We start from the raw sequence: 8,742 nt of genomic DNA, 5'->3' as shown, positions 1-8,742 counted from the left end.
TGAAAATGCACACAAGGAGAAACGTACACGAAAATTCATATGAATTTTCATTCAGATTTTTTTTTAAAAATGAAGTAAGGTTGGAGGAATGAAAAGCTGACGGAAGCGGAAATGGACAGATTTTTTTCCCATCCTGAGAGCCAGCAAGCTCTCACTGCACAGCAAGAATCACACCCTCTTGTAGCCAAACCTGTACACTCATTGTTTAAAAATTCCCCGAGTGCAATTAACCAAAGTTGTAGCTGAAAAGATTGCAGGAGCTCCAGACATGTCCATTGGGTTGGTAAACTGCATTTTAATAGTATGACCTGGGAGACCAGGGTTCGAATCCCCACACAGCCATGAAGCTCACTGGGTGACCCTGGGCCAGTCACTGCCTCTCAGCCTCAAAGGGAGGCAATGGTAAACCCCCTCTGAATACCGCTTACTTTGAAAACCCTATTCGTAGGGTCGCCATAAGTCGGGATCGACTTGAAGGCAGTCCATTTTTAAATGCTATGATTATCACAGTACTGGTGTATTAATTCAGCTGTTTTCCTTGGGTTCCACTGTAAGGTTTTTGTCTCTCCAATGACCAAGTGACACCTATATACTTTACCTAATGAATTCTTTAGCTCCTAATTATTCACTGTCCTAGTCAATATACCTCTTGGCCAAGTTTTCTCCTTCCACAGTTTGGGCATAAGCTTTTGAAGGGACAATTTTACAAGGGATCTGGGTAGATGAATTGGGATGAGTTCAGAGGAGGACACGAAAGATGAGCTGAGATACGCACAACAAGTAACGGAAGGAAAGATTGCAGGAGCCGGGTATGTTTTACCTGCAGAGGAGAAGAGAGAGGATGGTGGAGATTATCTTACTTTTCAAATCCCTGATGTGGAAGAACCTCAGACATTTTGAAGTACACTAAGTGCCCTGTTATGAAGAAGAGAGCTCCAATTGTCCTGTTTTAAAGCTTTTCTAGTGATAGGACTATATTTTAGACTACAGCATGCCCCAAAGGTTATATTTTTGGGTTATGTGCAAATAGGGATGTCAGTGAATTCCATCAAAAACAGGAACAGGAGTGGAATCGTTGATGTTCATTTATTTGTCCCATGCCCAGGACAGAAACCAATCCAGCGAATACTATTGGCGTTCACTCTTGTCGTTGCTTTCAGTCCATAAACAATATGTAATTGATTCCCCCCCCATTTCCATTGTGTTTCCTTTGCACTGAAATTAATGGGGTGGGATAACATCATGGCAATGTAACTTGCATAATTAATTAGGCAAATTACACAAGTTATGTAATTTTGCCACAGCAGACAGTGAGACAAATAAAGTCATTTTTGGTGGAAGGCAAACTACAGCAGAATGGAAACCATGCTGCATGTGACGCATACAGATCAGAATGAAAAATGATGCTTTCTTTACATCCCTATTATTTATCATTATTATTACTTGAATTTATATGCCACTTTTGCATACAAATATGCTCGAAGTGGCTTACAAAAATTACTAGTTTTAACATCTCTATGTGCAAACCATACCCATTCTTGCATCCCCATGAGTTAGTGAATCAGTCACTCCCAGGCATCATTAGACAGACAGACAGACAGACAGATAGTCAGTCTTTGTGGATCAATAATGCAGAACTAAAAATAGGGGAACACTTTTTGTTAGTCAGTCTTTAGCAGGAACTTTTAATTTTTACTGTGTTGCTTCAGATGCCAGCAAACGAACCCTTCTCCTGAGCTAAAGCCTTCCCTTTCACACTGGCTTACCCTGACAATTGGATGTTGTAAAGCTGGAGAGGCTCACCCCCATTTATGAAGGTGGCTTTTTTTCTCAGCTACTCCCTCCTGAAGTCGACAAGAAGCCTTTGGTGTCGATCTGCATGTGAAAGTAGGAAGAGGCACAAAACCCTGTTTTTTTCCCATGGAAGGTGGCCACAATTCTTAATTTCCAAGCATGCCGTTTAAATATATCTCCACTCCATGAATGATTTGCAATCAGCTGCAAGCATATGTCACAGCCATAAAGCCAACTAAGCAGTCTTGACTCCAAAGGAAAAGAAGAGGAAAGCTATGCAGTCTTGAATGATGAAGGCAGATATTTATTGCCCCAGATAAGGGTGTTGGGAGCTGTAGCTTCGTGAGGATTCTCACAGGATTCTTTGGGGGACGCCGTGGGCTTCAAACGCATGCTAAATGTGCTCTAAATGTATGGTGTAGATATGACCTCAGTCCTTAAAAGATATGGCATAACAATGCATAGCAACTCACTAAACAGCAGTTTCCTAATAGCGGTAACAGCAGCAGCTGATCCATTTCTTCTTTCAGTATTATTTCAGCACAGCCTCTGGAAAATCAGGTCTACTAATATTACTGGCCTACTTCAAAAGCCCATTGTGCAGACGACTGAGATATTCATCAAATGTTAGAGTTGCAGGGGACCTTGGTGATCATCTAGTCCAGGTAATGCAGAACCTCACGCAGACGGCAACAAGAGCCTCCTTGTGTTGCTCAGATGAGGCTTCTTTGGGATCTGCAGGGCCAAGCCAGGACAGAGAAGGACGGAGGCGACAGGGTGCTAATTTATTTATTTATTTATTTATTTATTATTTGATTTATATCCCACCCTTCCTCCCAGCAGGAGCCCATAATTCACCACCACCCTGCATCCCCACAAGCACAGCACCTGAGACAATTATCTCAATTTACCTCATGTTTGGGCTGGCCCTGCATACAGACCATTGCTTCATCTAGCTCTGTACTCTCTATACTGACTGACAGCAATTCTCCAAAATTTGAGGCAGGGAGTCTCTCCCAGCCCTACCTGGAGATGCCAGGGATTGAACCTAGGACCTTCTGCATGCAAAACAAGGTGCTCTACCACTGAGCTACGGCCCTTTCTGTAAACATACTGAAGCGCTGGGGCCCTTTACTACACAGTTGTTTAGGAAGCAGGAGAAGTTTGCAAGCAAGTAGATCCCTGGGACAAGCATTAAAGATATTGAAGTTGGCCAGGATTAAATGAACGAAAGAAGTAAGAAGTGCGTTCAAGAAGCCAACGAAGCAAACGAAAAAAGACAGGACTGAGGCAAGGCCTAAGGGAAGGCGAAGAGCTCTGATGGGAATCCAAGAATATAGACATTCCCACAAGCTGTACATGAACTCAGAAATCCCGATGTGTCATCACATCTGCCATGGAAAACTAAAATTAAAACTGTGAAGCTACGAACAAAGCAGCTGGAAATGTCGACTCTGCTCTGCTCAAGGGGCAACAGCTGTATTTTGTAAGCGAGTAACCTGACACTCTTCATGGTCAGTATAATTCAGAAATAACGGCACATTAATACGCTACGCTCCCTTTCCCTTCCCCCTGGGCTCACACACGCCCACACGGACACACACCTCCATCCCAAGTTAGTTAGCAATCGTATTGCAATCCACATTATGCAATTTCTGCCTTGGGTGGGGTAAATAGCACAGTTGAAAGACGAGAGTCAATCAGATGCGCTGAGAAATGATGTCATTTGACAGTTCTGTGGAGGGGTTCTAGTTGGTCCACTGCTTTGTCACACTTGGTACCTTTTCAAGGCTGGGAACATCTGTTTATAATCCATCTGCTGCTAGATTGACCAGATGCAGAAACCAGGGCTCCTGCCTCTTGAAGAGCTAGGTAGAGGAGGGAATTTCAGCAGTTTCCTTCATCCTTGAAATTCCCTCTTCTGAACCCATCGTTACAGGAACCCTGCTCCCCTACCCACAGGTTGCATGGGTAGCTCTGGGATGAGCAGCAGCTGTGAGGCCACAATGGGAACATTTTTGCATGTTACCTATTTTGGGATCAAATGTGCTCGTAAAAGGGCATCCAGAAATGCCTTTATGTCCACATCAGTGGGGAGTTTTGATGCACATTGATCCCCTATTCCAAGGTTGAGGAACCTCTGGCCCACAGGCCAAATATGGCCTTCAAGGCCCTGTCATTGGCCCATAGGCCTCTCCATAGGTCATGAACCCTCACCCCAGGCTATATCCATTGCTCTGCTCACTTATATCTGTGGGCCTGCCCACTCCTTGTTTGTGGCCCCTGGAAGGTTACTCACAAGGGAATGCGGCCCTCCAGCCAAAATAAGAGAAAAGTTTCCCCACCCACATCCTATCCAGACACCTCGATCCAATGGAGGCAAGTATAGGACCACAGAGGTTATATTGAATAATATTCTCTACACACACAGGTGTCCTGAGATAGAGAAAGAAACTGCTTTCTTCTAGATATGTTTCTCACATTTCTGCTTCGGTGCTGCATCAGGCCACCGCATGCCATTGAGGACTCACGTTTGCTCCCATGCCATTCCTGTCAAACGTCCAAAGCAGCCTTTATATGAGAAGCACAGTGAACATAACAACAGCCCTGCTGGATCAGGCCAGTGGCTCAACTATTCCAGCATCCTTTTCTCACAGTGGATGGTGGACATTTCCATACCAGTTTGCTATTATTATTATTATTATTATTATTATTATTATTATTAGAATCATAGAACAGTAGAGTTGGAAGGGGCCTATAAGGCCATCAAGTCCAATCCCCGGCTCAATGCCAAATAAAAATAAATAAATTTCTCCTAATGTCCACTTTTTTGCAGGCAATGTTGCCTAATAAACCCCTTTTTGCACAGTAGTTTCCCCTGATGTAATGCATTTTTGTATGGTTTTCACTAATTACCCGAGTAATTACCAGCTTGCATTGGCTGCCTGTATGTTTCTGAGCTTGTTTCAAGGTGCTGGTTTTAACCTATAAAGCCTTACACGGCTTAGCAATACCTGATGGACCGCCTCTCCCGACATGAACCCACCATACACTACGCTCAACATCTAAGTCCCTCCTCCGGGTGCCTACTCCAAGGGAAGCTCGGAGGATGGCAACAAGGGAGAGGGCCTTATCAGTGGTGGCCCCCAAATTATGGAATGATCTCCTTGGCAAGGTGCTCCTGGCACCAACACTGTTATCTTTTTGGCGCCAGGTCAAGTCTTTCCTCTTCTCCCAGGCATTTTAGCATGTGTTTTTAAATTGTTTTTAATTTTCTTTTTTTAAATTGTGTTTTTAAATTGTTTTTTGTGTTTTAAAATTTGTATATTTGTTTTTATTGTTTTTAATCGATGTAAACCACCCAGAGAGCTTCAGCTATGGGGTAGTATATAAATATAATAAATAAATAAATATGTGCTTTTTTTTTTTTTTTACACATTATCTGGCTTGAAAACTGTATTGCAAATCTTGGAGAAGTATGAATTTCGAGGATGGCTGTGTTTTGGTTTGCTTATTATTTTAGAAAAAAATGTGAATTAGGTACGTCTGCTTTGAAATGAAGACTGAATCTAATTTCTCCACCATCCTCACTGGCCCCTCCTGGACTCCAGGGCCATGAGAATTTGGAGATTAATCTCCCTTTCAAAGCCCCAATGTGCTATGAAAGAAGCCTCCCCGGGCATACAATGGGAGAATTCCGGCTTGTTTAAAGAATGTTTCTCAGATCACATGTGGGCGAATTACCCAAGAACAAGCACGCTGATCGCGATGACACGGAGATTCCTGATTACTAAGGAACATTGTTTTCTGATGAATGGAATTTTAAGGGTCCCACACACACACCACCATTCCCTCGTAAAAAATGGTGAGAGCCTTGAGAATATAAGTGATTGGCTTATTTTGCCACAGTGCAATGTTGTCCTCACAATTCTGGACATGGAGGGACCAAATTCAGGAGTCAGGATGGGAGAAGATGTTATGTAAATTTGTATAAATGTTAGCAGAGATTGTCAATGGTGTGAGATGCATGTGTGCCAGTGTGTGTGTTTACCGAAGTAGCAGGCTTTTACCCTGCATTGAGATCACTGAGACTTAAGACTTAGTAAAATAAGAAAAGCTACTTTATTTATAGAAATACATAGTAGATAGGAAAGGCATACCTAATTCTAACTAACTAACTAAGTTGGAGGCGCAACGCCCAGGTGTGGGAGTTGCCCTCATGGCTCAGAGAACAGAGACAAAGGTGTCTCCTCTCTCTGGGACAGTCGAAGAAGAGAAGAAGGGAAAGGGCGGAAGGAGGAGAGGCAGATAAGCTTCCCTAAGCATATCAGTCTAACCATGGAAGGAAGTCAGTCAGAGCATCACAGGTAAAGGTAATCAAACCTAGCCATCTGGAGGACCCTATCTCCCTTCCGGAACATGAACAAAAGAACAAAACAGGAGTTGCTCTTGCCCCACTTCCAACAGAAGACACTACAAATTATGGACTATATCTACTCAGGGTATTGAAATTAATAGACCTGTTAATCATGTTAATTTCAACGGATTTATTCTGAGTATGATTAGGATTAGATAAGAACAGCTCTGCTGGCTCAGTCCAGAGGCCTATCTAGTCCAGCATCCTGTTCCCACAGTGGCCAACCAGATGCCCGTGGGAAACCCACAAGAAGGACCTGAGCGCAAGAGCACTCGCCACTTCTGCCATTTCCAGTAACTGGTATTCAGAAGCATACAGGCTCCGGCCGCAGAAGCAGAGCACAGCCATCAGGGCTTGTAGTAGAGATGGGCAAGAATTGTGATTCAGTTTGCAGTTCAAGCCGAATTTATCAAATTTGCACTTCCTGAAACAACATGAGAACAGAAACACAGCCATCCTTCAGAATTCGTGCTTATTCAGCTTTTGCCATGCAGATTGCCAACCCACCAATGTTTAGAAAAATGCAAATATAAGGGGAAGTTTGCATAAAAAGTAATATTCTGTATGAGTGAAAATAAACATGCAAAAATGCATTATATGATGAGAGATAGCTGGCAAAAATGTGTACATTACTCAGAACTCCCTATAAAACTGTGTGTATTAGTAGAAAATCACACTAAAATGCCAGAGCATTTTCATGAGAAGATTATTTAAAGAAAAATTTGCAAATTGCCGCAGACATGTGAATAACCAAATTTAAGACTGGGAAAATGAGAAACAGTGAGAGCTGAAACTGACAGATCTTCCCATCCCTAGCTAGTAGCCATTGATAGCCTTATTCTCCATGAATTTGTCTAATCCTCTTTTAAAGCCATACAACCGACAGCTTGGGAGAGCGGTTTGAAGTAAACAATGGGTTTGGAACTCAAATGGAACTGCAAAGTGGGGGAAGCTGCAGGTGTAGCAATGTCTGGATTAGACATATCAGACCAAGTTCAAGGCTTTTTTTTTTGTTTAGTATTGGTATATTTATTTATTTTATTAGTTACATTTCTAAACCGCCCTATAGCTAACAGCTCCCAGGGCGGTGTACAACAAGATAAAATCACAATATTTAAAATACAAGCTGGTGAGTATTGCGCCATACAATTATAAACATATTAAAACAGAAATAAAATAAAAAATTAAATTAAATTAAAATAGGCTTAAAATGCCTGGGCGAAGAGGTGGGTTTTTACCTGGCGCTGAAAAGATGACAGAGAAGGCGCCAGGCGTATCTCATCTGGGAGGGCATTCCATAATTCGGGGGCCACCACCGAAAAGGCCCTAGATCTAGTTACTGTTCTCCGGGACTTTCTATGAGTTGGGACCCGGAAAAGGGCCTTGGACATCGAGCGGAGTGAATGGGTAGGTACATAGCGAGAGAGGCGTTCCATCAGATATTGCGGTCCAGTGCCGTTAAGGGCTTTATAGGTAAGAACCAACAATTTGAATCTGGCCCGGAAACATATTGGAAGCCAGTGCAGTTGGGCCAGAATAGGTGTTATATGGTCGAATTTCTTCGTCCCAGTAAGAACTCTGGCCGCGGCATTCTGCACTAGCTGAAGTTTCCGAATCGTTTTCAAAGGTAACCCTACATAGAGAGCATTACAGTAATCCAATCTAGAGGTTACTAGAGCGTGAATAACTGAGGCTAGGTTCTCCCTGTCCAGATAGGGTCGTAGTTGGGCCACCAGCCGAAGCTGGTAGAACGCATTTCGTGCCACCGAGGCTACCTGGGCCTCGAGTGACAGGAGCGGATCTAATAAGATCCCCAAACTACGGACCTGTTCCTTTAGGGGGAGTGTAACCCCATCTAGGGTAGGTCTGACATCATCCATCTGGGCAGAGGGCCCCCCAACCAACAGCATCTCAGTCTTGTCAGGATTGAGTTTCAGTTTGTTAGCTCTCATCCAGTCCATTATCGCGGCCAGGCAGCGGTTCAGTACAGCAACAGCCTCACCTGAAGAAGATGAAAAAGAGAAATAGAGCTGGACTTCCCAGAAGGAGTGCTCTGCTGGTGGTTCCCTCTGAGTGAGCTCTGTCTCAGAGGAAGCTTTTTTCAGTTAAAAACCAGTCAAGAGGAATTTTTGACTGGCGAAAATGTTCTCCAAGACAAAGGTGAACCGAAGAGATTATCCACGGAACTCCGTTGAGCTGTAGATAGCTGGAATTGATCAGGAATCTCCTGAGATAAGAAGGCTTATCTAGCAGCGGAAGACGAAGTCAGGACTTCCAGCAAGCTGTGCTGAAAAAAAGCGATACATGTTTTTTTCTTAAAAACGTTCTATAACGAGCGAGCCTCCTTCTGTCTAAATCTTATCATTTGGTTTAAATTACTACAGTAAAAGAGACTTGTTTACGAATCAGCAATTGAGAAACCTGGGTGAGTCACACTTTTTTCCTTTTATACAAAATTAAAGAAGAAAGAAAATTTAAAGAACTTAATTTATAGCTTAATGACAAAAAGATGGCTTAAAATTGGAATTATA

The sequence above is a fragment of the Rhineura floridana genome, chromosome 2, assembly GCF_030035675.1.
Source record: "Rhineura floridana isolate rRhiFlo1 chromosome 2, rRhiFlo1.hap2, whole genome shotgun sequence".
NCBI lineage: Eukaryota > Metazoa > Chordata > Lepidosauria > Squamata > Rhineuridae > Rhineura > Rhineura floridana.
This window is presented reverse-complemented; position numbering follows the sequence as displayed.